Below are 20,404 nucleotides of genomic sequence, written 5' to 3' on the forward strand. Positions count from 1 at the left end.
CAGGTTCATTTTATCCAAGTCTGTTCTTCAGACTATTTACAAAATTGAGAGCTTTCATCCCTGTTGAACTGGGAAGCTGATTGGCTGTGTTACTGCAGGGAATGATCAGTGTTCTTGTGATGGGTTCACATCAGCCAAGTCTGTTCCTCAGACCAACAAATTCAGAGATTTCATCTCTATAGAACTGAGCGGCTGATTGGTAATGTGCCTGTGGGGAATGGTTGGTGCATATGTGACAGGTTCACCTCATGCCCCGTACACACGATCGGACTTCTCTCATAGCTTTTTCCGACGGAATTCCACTCAAACTTGTCTTGCATACACACGATCACACCAAATTCCGACCGCCAAAAACACAGTAACATACAACGCGTACAATGGGACTAGAAAAGGGCAATTCAATAGGAAGTGTGCCACCCTTTGGGCTCCTTCTGCTAATCTCGTGTTTATCTCGTGTTAGTAGAAGTTTGGTGAGAGACGATTCGCGCTTTTCAGACTCGTGCTTTTTCAGATCGTTTTACTGCTGTTCAGTTTGTGCTTGTGGGTTTGTATCTGCTTTTCAGTGCGTGTAGACAGTTTGTATCTGTTTTTCAGTGCATTCTTGTCCGCTCGTTACTGATTTTCAGCTCGCTCTTCACAGGCCTTACTGTTCTTCAGTGTGTTCTGTTAGTTCGTTTTGACCAGCCGATCGTTTTGAAGCCATGTTACGGGTACGTGCTCATCGTTGAGTTCATGCTATGTGGGGGTTTGGTGTTGGGCTTCTAGCTTTGACCCAAGCCCAGTCCATGAACAGGGTGGGGAGGAGTTCATGGACCAAGAATTGGTTGCTCCAGCGTGACCAATTCTCTCACGTGACTTTGCTGCGGAAGATCCGTGAGAATAACCCTGATGATTTTAGGAATTTTCTCAGGATGATGGACTCATTTTTCACTGTCTGTTGGCTTTTCTGTCCCCTTATATTAGCAGGCAAGACACCTGCATGCGGCAAGCCATCACTCCGGAGCAGAGGCTCGTCGCCACCTTGCGGTACTTGGCGACGGGGAGAAGTCTGCAGGACCTCAAGTTCTCGACAGGCATCTCCCCCAGGCTCTGGGGATCATTATCCCAGAGACCTGTTCTGCCATCAACCAGGTCCTGCAGAAGGACTACATTAGGGTAAGCTTTCTCCTTTAACATCACATTATATGTATTTAATGTTTGCTAATGTATTGTATTTCTTTCATCATTCCCTAATTACCATGATTGTAATATGCTGTGAATGTCCCCTTTGCTGGAAGCTTTTAAAGCTCCTTTTTTGTCCTTCATGCATATTTGCCTTCACTAACCTCCCCAGCATGCTATCCTGGGCCCATATACACCTAGCCTAGTCACTTAACAATGTATTTTGTCAGCTCCATTGTAGTGCTTTACCCTAAACACCCCCTAAAATGTGTAAAAATGTTATTTGTGTCCTAAAATTCAGGCAGCGTGCCAGAGGCTTTTTTTTGGGGTCCCAAACTCATCTGGAACCCTCCCTTCCCCCAACCGCTAAGTCAACCCATACCAATCCTCTATCTGCTGACTTTGCCAAACCCATACACACTATACCAACCTCTTTTGTGGTCATATTTATGGATGATTCTCCAAAGCATGTAGTGAAAGGGCCTACCTGAATACTTTCAAATGGTACTGTTTAAAGTTTTGTTCTCCTATTATTATCTTGATAGGTAATTGCAGAATATAAAAATGTACTTCAATTTGGACAGTGTGTATTTAGATTTTTCTATTATGACCCTTCTTACCTGTTTAGTGGGCTGCCAATAGTGTAAGTAAGGAGGGGCTGGCCAAAGTAAAACACATTATTTATGCATTCAGCTCTCAATGAAGTGGAGAGGGTTACCTGTCCAAAACATCCCCCCCTAAAATTTTTACATGGGCCATCAGAGGGGGTGAGGAATATGATAAGAGGACCTTATATTTTGGCCTTTAAATACTCCTTCAAATAAATGTTATACTGATGTTGGCCAAGAATGTTTGTGTCTAATCTGCTTGTAATGTTTATGTGCAAAATGACTAATTTAATTTTTTTTCTTGTTTGACTCCACAGTTTCCTGCAACGCCACAGGAATGGTAGACTGTGGCCTCCCAGTTTGCCGAGCGGTGGGACTTTCCCAACTGTGGAGGGGCAATTGATGGGATACACATCCACATCATCCCACCACCCCATTCGGGGTCATACTATTACAATTACAAAGGGTTCAATAGTAGCGTGTTGATGGCGACATATGAGTTTTTTTATGTGGACTTGGGGAGGAATGGACGGATGTTGGATGGTGGAGAATTTGCCCGGACCGAGTTCTACCGACGTCTTGAGAATGGTGGCTTTAGATTGCCACCTCTGGAGGAGAACGTGGAAGGACTGTCATTTGTGTTTATTGCAGATGAGGCATTAGGTCTGGGTGACCACATGGTGAGGCCATTCCCCCAGAGGACCCTCACCCCATAGAAGAGGGTTTTTAATTATCGGCTGGCCAGAGCCAGAAGAGTGGTGGAGAATGCGTTTGGGATCCTGGCCAGCCTGTTCTGCCTATTTCAAACAGCCATAAATATGGCGGAATACAAACTGAACCATATCATTTTGAGTTGCTGCATCCTGCACAATTTTCTTAAAAAACATAATGCTAGTTATGTTGCCTCTGTTGGACCTGAGGCCAGACTTTTAGAAGTTCCAATGACGGCCCTGGAAGCAGGCCGTCCTGGCTTGCCCCACCAAAGTGCCCGTGAAGTGAGGGAAAATTATGTCCAATATTTTACGGGTAGGGGGCCATTGCTTTGCTACCAAATTTGGAATACATTTTCTTTTTTATCAGATAAAATCTTGATTTTCATTTACTGGTTTATTTTTGCTGTCTCCTAGGTTCTCCTAGTGCACTTGTAGTACCAAGTGGTTTTTCCATTATTAAATAACACCCATTGTCACTGTAAAAACCAACTTAACACAAAAACTGTTATTGGTCATTGAAAGAAGAAGCCACACATGGTTGAGTATAAAATCTTTTATTCTGTGCACATGTACATGTGTGTTCTAAAACTTATTTTTGGTAAAAACACCAATTCTTGTTTTCATTTTTTTATTTTTTTTATTTTTGAGGGTACATAAACAGGCATGTTTCAAAACATAACATACACAACTCTGGAACTTACAAAGTTCAACATTGAAACACTGAAGGCAATATCAGATATTATAGTGTCCAAAATGTGTTGATCTTGCCTTCATCAGATGGGGTGATGTCACCCCTGTAAAAGCCAAATTTGGAAGATGCACACAAATTGGGAGTCAAACTGGGGATTTCCCTCCTGATCCCATACCTAATGTCAACATGTGCTATCTCCCATAATGGGGGATCAATAGACGTGTTTCTTCCTAGCACATCAATCATGTTCTTCAGTTTTTGTTCAATCTTAATTGTTTTTTGCTTTATACAGTCTAAATCCTGAATATAACACATTATCTCTTGGATTAGCCTTTGGGCACTGTCACTGGTGAAATGATGAGATTGTTCTTCCACAACCTGTACATCACCTAAAAAATAAAATACACACCATGTATTATAAATATGCAGGCATACATCTATTACCTGAACCTGTGGTGTCAGACACTCACTTGTTGTGGTGACAATCTCCACCACCTCTCCTTCCTCCACGTCCTCAGGTTGTGACCTCTGGTCCCCTTCTTCAGGAGTGGGGGGGGGGGTTCCCTGGTGTCCAATGATGTCCCCTATGAGAATGGAACAAAAAGGTATACTTAGCACACAGATATTTGAGGGCAGAAATAGTAATATGAAACATTGCTGGGAAGTGTGGTACAATTGTCTGTTTGGGCAGAGTTCAAAGCTGAAGACATGATTAATCCCCTTAACTAAGCTGGAATACTTACCTTTTTTGGCCAACTTTCACACATGTAGACACCCCAAGTATCCACTAGAGCACCTGTGTGGGACCCCCTAAAAAGTTTGTTTTTTTGTGTCCCACACTAGTGCTCCTGAGTCCAGATGTGTAAACAGCTGCTGAGTGTCCTCTCCTTACATTACACTGAATCAAGTTTGCATTTCATTCTAGTTACAAACACATCTAGACAGCAATGTACAAAATGTATTTTTATACAAATTATCATGATCAAACGTAGTTAACCCTGTATCTGGCAAAAACATTGTATTTAGTTGGCAAATGAACAATGTTTACTACGACCGATTACCGTGCCGCCCACAAACATGAAAGTAGCCATTTTAAACTGTACATCAGTAAAGAAAAGCACATGGCGCAGCATGCAAGTAATAATAATAGGAACACACGACAAGTACTTACTTTTTAGAAGAACTCTCTTGATCCTTCTATACTGATCCTGCTCCCTCAGTTTCAGGTCTGACCAGCGTTTCCACAATTGCTCCTTGGATCGTCGTACCCCAAAATTCTGGCGCAGACTCTTCACAACTTTAGTCATGATCTTGGCCTTTCTCATATTTGGGTTTAGGTACGGTCCATACTTCCCAATATAGTTGTCCCTTTTCAATATGTCAACCATCTCCACCATCTCTTCAAAGGACATATTTGAGGCCTTCAATCTTCTCCTCCTGGATCGTGACGTTTCTGGCTCCGGGCTTTCCTCCTCGTTACTGCTATTAAACACCTGCTGCGTCTCCGCCATGTCGTCTCCCACTGCGAAGAAAGAGAAGGGGCGGGGAATATTCTAGAAAAAACGTCAGGGCCGGGCGACGCGGGGGGAGTTTCACGCATGCGTAGTGTATATAAAGAGGAACGCGTGTGCATCGTACGTATGATCTGTGAGCGGAGGAAGGTGTAGCGGAAGCGACGACCGTTATAACGAAGGTACAATTTGAAGTTGGTGCCTCAGTGGCCTATACTACTTATAGATTGAGGTCTATATTGGGTCAAGGAGAGTTTAGCCTGACATTAGGGTTTATCTTTTGTTGTGCCTTGCAGAAATGGATCCCTTCAATGATAGGGAATTTCTAGGAAGATTCTGTCAGGGCTGGGCTCAGCCCTTCCTTCTCTGAGCTGGCCGCTCAGCTGTCGGCTAATTGCCAGCTCCCATCTCTCTCCACAGTTACCCAGCTGTTGTTGATTCTGCTCGTCAGTCCTGCCTACTTAAAGTCATCCAGCTTACTTGATCTCTGCCTTCGCCTTTGTCAGCATCACAGAGACTTTCTCCTGCGTTCCTGTTGAAGACTTGCTCGGCTGACGTTCCTTCTGGCTCCTGATCCTGCTTGCTGTACTACCACGTTTATCTCTGGCTCTCTGATATTTGCTTGGCTGACTACCCGATCCGGTTACTGAACTCTGGCTTGTTTTGACTATGCTTACTCTGTTTACCTTATGTTTACCTTCTGTTTACCTTATTATTTTTATTAAACAAGTATGGTTTAACTTTACTTCTGTCTCGGTCTGATTCATGGTTCCTGATAGATTCATTGATATGTCCAGGGAGCTGCCCTGTCTGTGGCAGTTGAACCACCCGTTTTTTAATAATCAAACAAAGAGGAAGGCAGCGCTGGATCAATTGGTGGAATTAGTGAAGCCGGTGATCCCCACGGCAGACATCCCCTATTTGAAGGCCCTAATTGGTGGCATGAGGAGCACTTATATTAGGTAGCTCAAGAATGTCCAGGATTCCCTGAGATCAGGAGCTGCAGCAGATGATATTTATGTACCCAGGCTGTGGTACTATGACAAACTGCATTTTCTTGCAGGCCAGAATGAACCCAGGCCAGCACTCTCCAGTCTTCCTTCAACGCTTCCTTCCACCTCAGCTGAGGCTTCAGACGCCTAACCTGGGCCTTCCAGGCAGCAACACGTGGAGGAGCCCAGCTTGAGCCAGGTATAGCATTCTTCTAAATATTTCTGGTTGTCAAATTAATGATGTTAAATATATGTTAGTTTTGATCACTAATTTCTGATTTCACAAAGTGTTTTACATATCAATAGACAGTAGTTGCCACAGATGATTGGGACAAGAATGAAAAATGCTGGGGTCAAAATGATAGTCTTTTCTATTTATTAGCATTTAATTTTCAACAGTCATGAGCTGAAAATTGTGTTTGATTGATGAACCAAAAACTAAAACAATGTCCCTTTTTCATACTCAGGAAAGCCTTAGCCAGGCCATGGAAAGTGGCAGCCAGGAGGTGGCCAGTCCCAGTAGCCTGCCAGAATCGCAGGTCCCTCCCCTCCGCCTTCAACCAAAAAGTGGCAGGAAGAGGAGTAACATGAAGGAGGCAGCAATTGGCCTATTTATGAAGGCTACTGCGATCCTTAGAACCCCTCATAGTGTTCAAGAGAACTTTGCATACATTACAGCATGAAAAATGCTGGAAATGGAGGAGGGCCAATGCCTCTTATGTGAGGAAATCATCTTGAAAGCGCTAAATAGGGGGTTGAGGGGCCAACTCACAAGACAAACCCACATTTGTGAGTTGAACCATGGTCCTCCTCCTCCTCCAGGTCCTCATCTTCCTCCACCTCCTGCCATACCTCCAACACCAGAGCCACAGCCTGGAAGGAAGCATCTAAGGAAGACCGGAGAGTGATGGCCTGGGTTCAGTCTGGTCTGACAAAAGATGCAGGCTGTGGTATGACCACAGCCTGGGGGCAGATATGTCATCTGCTGCTGTTCCTGATCTCTTGTAGTCCTGGACCGGATTGTGCTCACTAATATAAGGCCCCCAATTTGGACTGTAAAATTATTGATGTCTGCCCTGGGGTACAAAGGCTTTGCAAATCTCACCAGTTTCTCCAGCGTTACCTTCCTCTTTATTTTGTTATGACCCAGAATAAATGGATATTTTGTTTTCATAAATACTTGGCTATGTGTTTTTCTTCAAAATGGACAGTTTGTTTGTGGGTAGGCAGGTCCATTTCTAAAATACAATGTCAAATTAACAAGGGACACCAACCAGCCTCCTTGAGATTTACAAATACAAGATAATAATGGTGTCGTGGAAAGGTGACATACAAAAAAAATTAAAAATGGAGTTAAAATAATTAAAAAAAAAAAACAGGAGATCTTGATGAAAAAAAAATAACAAATACAAAAAAAATGATTCTAAACATAATAATGGAGATCTGGCATTAAAAATCAAAAAGATTATTCATGAGATCATAAGAAATAATAAAGAAAGAAGTTTGTGAGAACTCTGCGTGAATATGAGCAGCAAAACAACTTCATTGTTCTAGCATTCTAAAGAAGAAGCGAATGCGCTGCATTGAAAGATTTAAAAATTCTCTGTGTGACGAATGTGCCATATCCATTACGAACGGTAGTTTTACCAGACCGAGCGGCTATGTCTCGTACTTGATTATGAGCATGCATGTTTTTTTTATATACATGAACAGAATTTCCGATAGAAAACTTTTTCCTCCGGAAAAATTGAGAACATGCTCTCAAACTTTTGCTGGCGGAAAGTCCGACGGAATGTGAAAGAGTATGTGCACATACAGGGTACTGGCGCAAAGAATCACAAATATATCTATTATGCCAATCATTTGTGTCTGCTGCAGTCAACAAAGGCCCTCCCCACTATCGGGTGAGGTATAAAAGAAAAAGACGTGCTTGTGGACTGCGCCAACTAGTTTGCTGCACTGAGTGTATTGAACTTTTTACTAAAATTATATATTGAATGGTTATCTATGTCACAATAGTTATTTATATATATATTTATTATTATTATTATTATTCAGGATTTATATAGCGCCAACAGTTTACGCAGCGCTTTACAATATAAAAGGGAGACAATACAGTTATAATACAATAAAATACAGGAGGATTAAGAGGGCCCTGCTCAAAAGAGCTTACAATCTAATAGGGTGGGGCAGGTGGTACAAAAGGTTGTAACTGTGGGGAATGAGCTGATGGAAGTGGTAAAAGATTAGAGACGTGATAGGCTTTCCTGAAGAGATGAGTTTTCAGGGATCGCCTGAAGGTAGCAAGAGTAGGGGATAGCCGGACAGGTTGAGGTATCGAGTTCCAGAGGATGGGAGAGGCTCTGAATCCCGGAGATGAGCATGAGAGGAGGAGACGAGAGAGCTTGAGAGTAGGAGGTCTTGAGAAGAGTGGAGAGGACGATTTGGGTGATATTTGGAGACAAGATTGGTGATGTAGCTCAGGGCAGAGTTGTGAATGGCTTTGTATATTGTGGTTAGTATTTTGAATTTAATTCGCTGGGTGATTGTGTTTTTACACATGTTCACTTTGATATCGTATGCGAGTCTGAACCTTACGGTTTAGGACACGCATTTTTCATGTTTTTTGTTTGGGCACATGAGCGTCTTTTGAAGGGCACAATCCATAGTGTCTGACATAGAAATATAGTTATTCATATAGTGCACTGTTAGGACAATTTAATATAAAAAAAGTCCGATGGAACATACATTTTTGGACCACAAGCTTTCATCGGTCGAAATTCCGATCGTGTGTACAGGGCTTTAGTCATGTCCATTCCACAGACCAATCAAGATGGATGAAGAGCTTTAATCTTTGTGGAATCGATAGCTTGATTGGCTATGTGCATGTGGGTAATGGCTGGTGTACATGTGATGGGTTCACTTCAGCAAAGCCTATTCCATAGACCTATGTAGATGGAGAGCTTACATCTCTATGGAACCGAGGGATTGATTGGTCATGTGACTTGGGAAATGGTCAGTGTTCATGTGACAGGTTCATTTCATCCAAGTCCATTCTTCAGACTAAACAAAATTGAGAGCTTTCATCCCTATGAAACTGGGAAGCTGATTGGTTGTGTTCCTGCAGGAAACGGTCTGTGTTCTTGTGATAGGTCTATTCCTCAGACCAACAAAGTTGGAGAGATTCCATCTCTATAGAACTGAGAGGCTGGTTTGTTGTGTGCTTGTGGGGAATGGTTGGGGCATAGGTGACATGTTCACGTTAGCCATGTCCATTCGATAGGTCAGTCAAGATGGAGTGGGAAGTGGGTGGGTCTCCCTATTTAGGTCAGGTCTCCCGGGGAAGATGGTGTGTTTACTAGAAGACAGTTTTATAAAGTCATATTTTAATTGCGGAACTCTGGAACAGTGGTAGTCAACTTAGGTGTGATATATATATATATATATATCACCACCATAATGGATTTCAAATGAAACAAACAAGATGTGCTTTAACTGCAGACTTTCAGCTTTAATTTGAGGGTATTTACATCCAAATCAGGTGAACGGTGTAGAAATTATAACAGTTTGTATATGTGCCTCCCACTTTTTAAGGGACCAAAAGTAATGGGACAGATTAACAATCATCCATCAAATTTTCACTTTTTAATACTTGGTTGCAAATCTTTTGCGGTCAATTACAGACTGTAGTTTGGAACGCATAGACATCACCAGACGCTGGGTTTCATCCCTGGTGATGCTCTGCCAGGCCTCTACTGCAACTCTCTTCAGTTCCTGCTTGTTCTTGGGGCATTTTCCCTTCAGTTTTGTCTTCAGCAAGTGAAATGCATGCTCAATCAGATTCAGGTCAGGTGAGTGACTTGGCCATTGCATAACATTCCACTTCTTTCCCTTAAAAAAACTCTTTGGTTGCTTTCGCAATATGCTTCGGGTCATTGTCCATCTGCACTGGGAAGCGCCGTCCAATGAGTTCTGAAGCGTTTTGCTGAATATGAGCAGATAATATTGCCCGAAACACTTCAGAATTCATCCTGCTGTCAGCAGTCACATCATCAATAAATACAAGAGAACCAGTTCCATTGGCAACCATACATGCCCATGCCATGACACTACCACCACCATGCTTCACTGATGAGGTGGTATGCTTTGGATCATGAGCAGTACCTTTCCTTCTCCATACTCTTCTCTTCCCATCACTCTGGTACAAGTTGATCTTGGTCTCATCTTACCATAGGATGTTGTTCCAGAAATGTAAAGGCTTTTTTAAATGTTGTTTGGCAAACTCTAATCTGGCCTTCCTGTTTTTGAGGCTCACCAATGGTTTACATCTTGTGGTTAACCCTCTGTATTCACTCTGGTGAAGTCTTCTCTTGATTGTTAACTTTGACACACATACACCTACCTCCTGGAGAGTGTTCTTGATCTGGCCAACTGTTGTGAAGGGTGTTTTCTTCACCAGGGAAAGAATTCTTCGGTCATCCACCACAGTTGTTTTCCATGGTCTTCCGTGTCTTTTGCTAAGCTCACCGGTGCATTCTTTCTTTTTAAGGATGTTCCAAACAGTTGATTTGGCCACACCTAATGTTTTTGCTATCTCTCTGATGGGTTTGTTTTGTTTTTTCAGCCTAATGATGGCTTGCTTCACTGATAGTGACAGCTCTTTGGATCTCATATTGAGAGTTGACAGCAACAGATTCCAAATGCAAATAGCACATTTGAAATGAACTCCGGACCTTTTATCTGCTCCTTGTAAATGGGATAATGAGGGAATAACACACACCTGGCCATGAAACAGCTGAGCAGCCAATTGTCCCATTACTTTTGGTCCCTTAAAAAGTGGGAGGCACATATACAAACTGTTGTAATTCCTACACCGATCACCTGATTTGGATATAAATACCCTCAAATTAAAGCTGAAAGTCTGCAGTGAAAGCACATCTTGTTCATTTCATTTGAAATCTATTGTGGTGGTGTATAGAGCCAAAAAGATTAGAATTATGTTTATGGACCTGACTATATATATATATATATATATATATATATATATATATATATATATATATATTAGAGCTGCATGATTCTGGCCAAAATGAGTATCACGATTTTTTTGCTTAGAATAAAAAGATCACGATTCTCTCATGAATCTCGTGACGTAAAATCTTTCACATTATCCAAAAAAAATTGGGCTAACTTTAATGGTTAGTTTTTTTTTTTTTTAAATTCATTAAAATAAATTGCATTTGAAAGACTGCTGCGCAAATACAGTGTGACATAAAATATTACAACAACCACCATTTTATTCTCTAGGGTCTCTACTGAAAAATATATATATACCCTGTTTCCCCGAAAATAAGACCTAGCGTGATTGTCGGTGATGGCTGCAATATAAGCCCTACCCCCCAAATAAGCCCTAGTTAAAGTCCTTGTAGGTCTTATTTTCAGGGTAGGGCTTATTTTTGGGGAAACAGGGTAGGGCTTATTTGGGGGGTAGGGCTTATATTGCAGCCATCACCGACAATCACGCTACGTCTTATTTTTGGGGAAACAGGGTATAATGTTTTGGGGTTCTAAGTAATTTTCTAGCAAAAAAAAAAATGATTTTAACTTGAAACCAACAAATGTCAGAAAAAGGTTTAGCGATTAAGTGGTTAAACACAAAGTTTAGGAGTGTATCTATGGGAATGTTGGACCATTCTTCCAGAAGGGCATTTGTGAGGTCAGGCACTAATGTGGACGAGAAGGCCGGGCTCGCAGTCTCCGCTCTAATTCATCCCAAAGGTGTTCTGTCGGGAAGAGGTGCAGGCCAGTCAAGTTCCTCCACGCCAAACTCGCTCATTCATGTCTTTATGGACCTTGCTTTGTGCACTGGTGCGCAGCCATGTTGGAACAGGAAGGGGCCATCTCCAAACTGTTGCCACAAAGTTGGGAGCATGAAATTGTTACCTTCACTGGAACTAAGGGGCCAAGCCCGACCCCTGAAAAAGAACCCCACACTATAATCCACCGCCCTCCACCAAATGATTTGGACCAGTGCACAAAGCAAGGTTCATTAAGACATTGATGAGCGAGTTTGGGGTGGAGGAACTTGATTGGCCTGCACAGAGTCCTGACCTCAACCCAATAGAACACCTTTGGGATGAATTAGAGACTGTGAGCCAGGCCTTCTTGTCCAACATCAGTGCCTGACCTCACAAATGTTCTTCTGGAAGAATGGTCAAACATTCCCATAGACACACTCCTAAACCTTGTGGACAGCCTTCCCAGAGGAGTTGAAGCTGTTATAGCTGCAAAGGGTGGGCCAACTCAATATTGAACCCTACGGACTAAGACTGGGGTGCCATTAAAGTGCATGTGGGTGTAAAGGCAGGCATCCCAATACTTTTGGTAATATAGTGTGTGTGTGTGTGTGTGTGTGTGTATGTATATATATATATATATATATATATATATATATATATATATATATATATATATATATCTCCTACTTCTTAAAAAATGTCCATGACCAGGACATATAACCTGGGGGGGGGGGGGGGGGTATGTGAGTCCCAAAAAACAGGTAGCTGGAGTCAGATACTCTATCTATAATTTTGGTTTTCCAGTCTGGCCTGCCATGTAAAAGAAATAAAACAATTTTAAAAAATCACACATTAGTTACCTGCTCTTCATAATAGAATTCTGTTGAGGTGTAATATAGCCTGAATAAAATAGTTCACAGTACTTTAAAACCTATAAGACTGGAAATAAATGATAAAATAAAATTCAAGTCAGAAATCCCCATATGTCCAAGTTCACGAAGACAGTATACAAACAGAAGAGATTTTGGCACACTTGCTATGTAACCTGCGGGGTCATGCAAGTCCCAGAACACAGGTAGCAATGGTACCTAACTTTCTGCACTCCTTCCTCCTATGGTCAGTAGAGAGCGGTGTGTATGTAGTCACAGAAAGGAGTTTGGTGACGGAGTGGCTTCTTTGACGTGGAACCATCTGCAGGGTTAAAGAGGTCACAAAATTTGGGGCTCAGTTTATATGCACACCCCTTGAAATTTTCCATATTTTGTCATGTTACAAAAAACGTAAATGTATTTTATTGGCATTTTATGTGGTAGACCAACACAAAGTGGAACATAATTGTGAAGTGGAAGGAAAATGATAAATGGTATTTCAAACTTTTTTACAAATAAATATGTAAAAAGTGTGGTGTACATTTGTATTCAGCCCCCCTGAGTCAATACTTTGTAGAACCACCTTTCACTGCAATTACAGCTGCAAGTATTTTTGGTGATGTCTCTACCAGCTTTGCACATCTAGAAAGTGACATTTTTGTCCATTCTTCTTTGTAAAATAGCTCAAGCTCTGTCAGATTGGATGGAGAGCATCTGTGAACAGCAATTTTCAAGTCTTGCCACAGATTCTCAATTGGATTTAGGTCTGGACTTTGACTGTGCCATTCTAACACATGAATATGCTTTTATCTAAACCATTCCGTTGTAGCTCTGGCTGTATGTTTAGGGTTGTTGTCCTGATGGAAGGTGAACCTCTGCCCCAGTCTCAAGTTTTTTGCATACTCAAACAGGTTTTCTTCTAAGAATGTCCTGTATTTGGCTCCATCCATCTTCCCATCAACTCTGACCAGCTTCCCTGTCCCTGCTGAAGAAAAGCATCCCCACAACATGATGCTGACACCACCATGTTTCACAGTGGAGATGGTGTGTTCAGGGTGATGTGCAGTGTTAGTTTTCTGTCACACATAGCGTTTGGCTTTTAGGCCAAAACATTCAATTTTGGTCTCATCGGACCAGACCACCTGCTTCCACATATTTGCTGTGTCTCCCACATGACTTCTTGCAAATTGGGTGTCAGGTCACCTTGAGGCTAGGTGACAGATGCACACTGTTGGGATCAGGAGTGCACTGCAAGGTAGTGGACACTACGGCTGACTGCTGCGGATGGGAGTCAGGGTAGTAAGGAAGGCAGGGCCGCTGGAACACCAGCACCCGCACCACCACCGGGGTTAGAGCATAAGATTCCCTGGGGCGCGGAGTCTAAGAGCCAGCAGGTGTTCACCAGAGCCTCTAGTGGTGAGGATGGACTGGGCTGCAACTGGCTCCAGGTCGCGACCCCCAGGGTCCCCCAGTTCACACCCCAGTAGGCAACAGGAGGATAGGGATAGTAAGGGAATAAGCCAAGCAGACAAGCACAACAGAGTTCACGCCAAGGTTCAGGGTCACAGGCAAACAGGGATAGTCAGGGATAGTGAGGGACACGCCAAAGGTCAGGGTCACGAGCAGACAGGAATAGTCGAGAACAGGCCAAAGTCGGTAACTGGAATCAGACATAGGAAACACAGCAAGTACACACGAAAGCTAACACACAATGGTTGATCAGCACTGCTGGCTTGCAGTGCACAGGTTAATATAGGGTTCCCTGATAGGGCCTGGGGTGGGGCCATGCTTAGAGGAGAGATTATAAAACCAGCCAGGTGTGAGTGGCTGGCCTCTTAGTCTGAACACATGAGGAGAAGGTAAGCTGACAGAGAAAGATTACTGCATAACCATGATACTGGGACTTCTTATGGCTTTCTTTCAACAATGGCTTTTGTCAGGTCACCTGAGTCCAGGTGTCAGATGCACTCCGTAGGAGTCAGGAGTGCACCGCTAAGGTAATGAATCCTAGGACTGACTACTGCGGATTGAACTCTGGGAGGTTCAAGAAGCAGGTCTACTGGAGCACCAACACAGATCCCACTGGGAGCTAGAGCATAGATTCCCCAGGGCGCGGAGTCTAAGAGCCAGCAAGTGTTCACCAGAGCCTTTAGTGTTGAGGATGGACTGCGCTCCAGTCTGGCTCCAGGTCGCGGCCCCCAGAATCTCACAGCTCATGCTCACGGTAGACTACAGGAGAACAAGGAAAGAAGCAGCAGGCAGGAACAACAAGGATAGTAAAGGGATAAGCCAAAGGTCGGGGCGACTAGCAGACAGGGATAAACATAGAACACGCCAAAGGTCAGGGGCACAAGCAGACAGGGATAGTCAAGAACAGGCCAAGATCGGTAATTGGAATCAGACGTAGAAGACACAGCAAGTTGCACACTAAAGCTAAACACACAATGGCTGATCAGCAAGATTGGCTTGCAATGCACAGGTTGATACGTTGTTCCTAATTAGAGGCTGAGGTGGAGTTATGCTGAGGGAAGATTATATAAACAGTCAGGTGAGGGTGACTGGCCTCTAAAGGTGAATACATGGAGGAAAGGTAAGCTGACAGACAAAGATTACTGCATAACCATGACAGCTTTCTTCTTCACACTCTTCCATAAAGGCCAGATTTGTGGAGTGCACAACTAATAGTTGTCCTGTGGACAGATTCTCCCACCTGAGCTGTGGATCTCTGCAGCTCCTCCAGAGTTGTCAGCAATTTTCAGGTCATAGGTTTTGTCTTGGCTACAAAGGCTCAGCTTGGTTATTCGAGGAGACAAGGCTGATCAGGCTGTCCTTTGTAGCCAAGACAAAATCTATGACCTGAAAATTGCTGACACCTCCAATTTAATTAGTTAAATTACATAGTATATGTGGTGAGTAGCATTTGGGAGATCCTACTAGTGGTCCAGTATCATTCCCCATGCGTCTATCCACCCCGACCATATTTTGTCAAATTTATTAGGGCAGTTTCGATTAGTATAGGTAATCTTGTAGAGTGGTAGCACCGAGTTCAATACTGAGCGCCATGAGGACACTGTGGGAGGAGTACCATCTTTCCAATGAAGGAATATCTCTCTACGGGCACAGAATGTGGCAAAACTTAGGAACAGTCTAGTGTGCTTGCTCCGTACACCAGAGTTAAAGACATTTGACAGCATCGATTTAGGGTCAGAGCCAAGATCCAGGGAGGTAACCTGGGCAAGGCTCTCGACTTCCCCGACCAATATTCCCAGAGGTGGGGGCAGGACCAGACCATGTGGAAGAAGGAGGCAGCTCTCAGGTCACATCTGGGACAGGCCACCGGGGTATTAGGATTCATAACTGTCAGTCGTCTCTGAGTATAGTAAGCTCTGTGGAGGAACTTGACCTGCATAAAGCGGTCTCTATCTGAGATCATATTGGTGACAAATGAGGATACGCATGTTTCCCATTCATCCTCTGTCAGCTCAGAAATGTCTACCCTCCATTTGTCCAAGGTTTTTTTCAAGTTTCTTTGTGGGAGCTATAGATAATCAGAAATATTGGGAGGATAAGGGTTTATCTATGAACTTTGCAATAAGTAGTCCCTCCACAGAGACTGTTTCCAGTGTAAGAGGAACTGTTTTCTATATGTACGGCGGAGTTGGTAGTGGAGTTGGTAGTAGCGGAACAACATCCAACCTGGTAGTGAGTAGGCATCTTTAAGATCAGAGAATGATCTTAGCTTACCCAGAGTTAGCTTAGTTCACCCAGAGTTGTGGATCTGGAATTTTATTCATGTGTGGTAGATTAGGGTCACCCCAGAGGGGAATATGAGGGGAAAAAGTCCCAGGGGAGCTGAAGCGGGTCCTGGCCCTGTGCCATATCAAAATTGTGGTACGCATTAGTTCCGTGATGCCAGGGTGGGATCTCGGCCCTCTGAACACCACGTTGCTAAGGGAGGAATACGATCCCATTATGGCTTCTTCCAGAGTCACCGCCTGGTTATCATGTGGTTGAGAGAACCACCATCTGACCGTCACCAGGACAGCCGCCCAGAAGTAAATCTGGAAGTCCAGTAGGGACAAGCCCCCCTGGGTGATGGGAAGCTGTAGGGTGTAGATGGCTAGTCATGGTGGCTCCCATTCCAGACAAAGGATGATATTATACTTTTCAGTTTTGCAAAAAATGAGGCCGGAGGAATCAGTGGGGATTTACGGAAAAAATAAAGAAATTTAGGGAGGTATACCATCTTAACCAAATTTACCCTACCCTCCGGTGAAAGAGTGAAGGGACCTCCAGGTCATACACTTCTGTGAAAAGTCTTAAGTAGTGGTTGGAGGTTCAGCTCATAATATGAGGACAGCGGAGTTTCAACTCTTACTCCCAGGTACTTGAATTCAGATGTCCAGTTCAGGGGGGTGCCTGTTGGTGGGTGTTGGGCGGACGCGTGTAGTGAGAAGAGGAGGGATTTTCCCTAATTGACTCTGATGCCTGAGAACAAGCCAAACACATCCACTATATGAAGTGCTGGTGGGAGGGAGGAAACGTCCTTGAGGAAGAGGAGGGTGTCCTCAGCATATAAGGATATTTTATCTGTAATTACTCCTAATTGAATGCCCTCCACCGGGGGGGCGGATCTGATGCAGGCCGCCATTGGTTCCATGGCCAATGCAAACAGGCCAGGGGAAAGTGGACAGCCCTGTCTGGTTCCCCTGGACAGGGGGAAAGGCGATGACAGCAAATTATTTGTGGGTATGCGGGCTGTGGGCCTGTGGTAGAGCATCTGAACCCATTTGATAAATTGAGAGCCAAACCCAAATTTGCGTAGGACGGACCAGAGGTAGCGCCACTCCACCGAGTCAAATGCCTTCTCTGCGTCCAGGGAGGATACCACCTCCGGACCATCCCCGTTTGCCCGGGAGAGATGGGTGAGGAGGCATCGGATGTTGATATCTGTTCCTCGACCTGTCATAAATCCAGATTGGTCTGCATGCATCACAGTGTTCAGTCGCCCGGTCAGTACCTTAGCCAACAGCTTGGAATCCACATTGAGGAGAGATATCGGTCGATATGAGGAACACTGCTCTGGATAACAACAGTAACCACTTCAGCCATTGTTGGGGGGAGAAATTCCTCCTCCATGGCCTTTTTGAGCAATAATTGAAATGATGGAAGGCGTTCTTCCGCATATGTCCCATAGAACTCGGCAGGGATGCCGTCTGGACCCGGGATTTTGCCATTTTGCAGGGAGGCTACCGCCCACTGAAGTTCCTCTAGGGTGATAGGGCCATCTAGTGCTTCCCTGTATGTGGATGTCAGGCAAGGGAGTTCACCCTCATCAAGGTATGCTGTTAGCTCCTCATCCGTACACACCATCCAGGAGCTGTAGAGCTCTTGATATAATGACGCATCAATAATTGATGTGGGGTCAGTCAAGGGCGTACCATCAGAGTCACATATAGCAGAGATAGTCACCGGAGAGAAACTTTCCCTTACCAGCCATGCCAACATATTGCCCGTCTTTTCCCCATGTTCAGATATTCTTTGAGATTGGTGTAGATTGGTGTAGTTTGGTCTTAGTGGCAGATGTTTGGAGCAAGAGGACATCCCTCAGTGCTGCCTGGAAGTCTGCGTATACCCTGGGGGTCCTAGTGATGGAGTATTCCGCTTTAAGTGCGGCTACCTTTCCCTCAGCTCTCAAGGTATCCTCCCTCAGATCCCTCCGGATCCTATGAATGTGTGTCTGTAAATTGCCCCCTAGTGAAGGCCTTAAATGCATGCCAGGATGTGGTCAGGGTCACTGAATGGTCTAGGTCCCGCCAGTAATGTATTGCCTTGGATCTATAAGGGTTCAGAGATCCTCGAATCTGACAACCAAAACCTGTACAGTCTCCACAATCTATTCCCTGGAGCAGTGGACATGCACAACTTCAAGACAAGTGGAGCGTGATCTGATATGCCTCGGGGGAGAATAGAGATATCTCGAACTCTGGAGAAGACAGACCCCCCAGCATAGGCAAGATCTATGCACGAGAAGGTTTTGTGTGAGGCAGAGTGACACGTGTAGGCCCGCAGAGAAGAATAACGCCACCTCCACATGTCAGTCAGGTTGGAGGCCACCGCCCAAGAGAGCGGCTCAGAAGACAAGCCCGCTCCAGGCAAAAGTCTTTCCCCCCCAGAGTCCGGGACCAGATTGAAATCACCCAGTATCACCACGTTATCCGTAGCAAAGGCGGCAATCTTAGAGATCAGCTGATTAAGTATTCTTATGGAGGCCGGGGGGGCAGGTACAGGCCCACCACCACCAACTCCAGTCTGTCCACCATAGCATGAAATATAACATAGCGGCCTTCCGGATCCAGTTCCAGTGCCAATAGTTTAAACGGTAGGGATTTGTGTATGAGGACGCTTACCCCCCTGGAATAATTAGTATATGTGGAGTGGTACTGATGTCCCACCCAGGGTCTCTTAAGGCTCAGAAGTTTACTACCCGTCAGGTGCATCTCCTGCAGTATACAAATCTGGGGACGATATCCATTAAGAAATTGGAACACCAGTGACCTCTTAACACAGGAATTCAAACCCCTGGTGTTCCAAGATATGATATTACATTCAGCCATATGCTTCTAGTATCACATTTCTAAACCAAAGTCTACCCTGCAGAGCTAGATGCAGAATCTGGACCACTGCACCGGTCAGAACATGCCAACCCCACCCCCCACCCTACCAGCCCCAGGCCCAACTTTGGGGAGGCTTAGGATCCCAACTTAGAACCGAGGCGAACACGCCTGTAGTGGGGAAACGCGCGCAGACTGGCATCCACAGTTGAGCAATCAGATCACACACATTTAGTCTCTTGCTGGAGACCGGATCAAATATGTGGGTGCAGTCTCCCAGCAACTGCCGGAGGCATTAACATGAGCAAAAACATAGCATGAGCTGCCAAACTTGTCGGCCTAGGCCAAAGGAGAGGGGAAGGGAGAGGGGAGGAGGATGGGGGGGGGTGCGATATTGAATCGGGAGTCATTTTATCCTCCAAACGGGGTTTCCCCCTACCCCATGGGAAGGATTAGGGAGCAATGTTCCCAGGACCCCTGGAGTCTGTGAGGCGGGGTGCTTGCTGGCACGTAGGGGGCCTCCGGGGTAAGGATGTAAGCCTAGGCCAGTTAGGCTTGTCCGAAGGCATCAGATGGCCATGGCTCATGTAATAAGAGAGGCACGTCTATAAGGCATCAGATGGCAGTGGCTCATGTGATAAAAAAGGCACATCTGTAAGGCAGCAAATGGCTATGGTTCATGTAAGCAGGTTTGGGTGTAGTGTTACTTATCTGTGGGGTAATGTGTCGATCCACATGGAGGCCTCCTCGGGAGATGTGAAGAATCAGACAGATTCACTGTCTTCCACCCGCAGCCTGGCCGGAAACAGAATGCTGTATTTGATATGCTTGGAGCGGAGTCTGGCGGAGTCTGTCATAGGATTTCTGTTGCCCCTGAGTTTCCAGCGAGTAATCTGGGAAAATCAGGAGTTTGGCATTTTCAAATCGCAGTTCATCTTGGGATCTTGCTTCCTTCATTACCATGTCACGGTCATGGAAGTGGAGCAGCTTAAAGATGAAAGTGCGGGGTGGCGCTCCCTGTGGCCCCCTGGTGGATGGTATGCGATGGGCTCTTTCCACCATGAAAAATGGAGAGAAACATGCTGAGGGAAGTAGTTGTTGTAATAAGCGCTCAGCAAATGCTGTGGGATCTGTACCCTCTGCCCCTTCTGTAAGGCCCAAAACACGCAAATTGTTTCTTCTGTTGAGATTTTCTGCGTCTTTGGCGTGGGCCTCCAATACTTTAACTTTTGTATTCAAGACATGTATATCAGCCCCCTGGTCACGTACCATGTCTTCGGTCTCAGAGACCCTCTGTTCCAGCTAATGCGGCCACGGAAGGTATCAAAATCCTTTTTTATAAATTCCACATTTGCTTGTATGAGGTCCACTTTGTCTGTCAGGGTGGTGATGGCTTGCATTACTGCTTTAAAATCGGCTGCCGTGTCCGGCAGCCATTCCGGATCGT

The sequence above is a fragment of the Aquarana catesbeiana genome, linkage group LG03 (genome assembly GCF_042186555.1).
Source record: "Aquarana catesbeiana isolate 2022-GZ linkage group LG03, ASM4218655v1, whole genome shotgun sequence".
In the NCBI taxonomy this organism is placed as follows: Eukaryota; Metazoa; Chordata; class Amphibia; order Anura; family Ranidae; genus Aquarana; species Aquarana catesbeiana.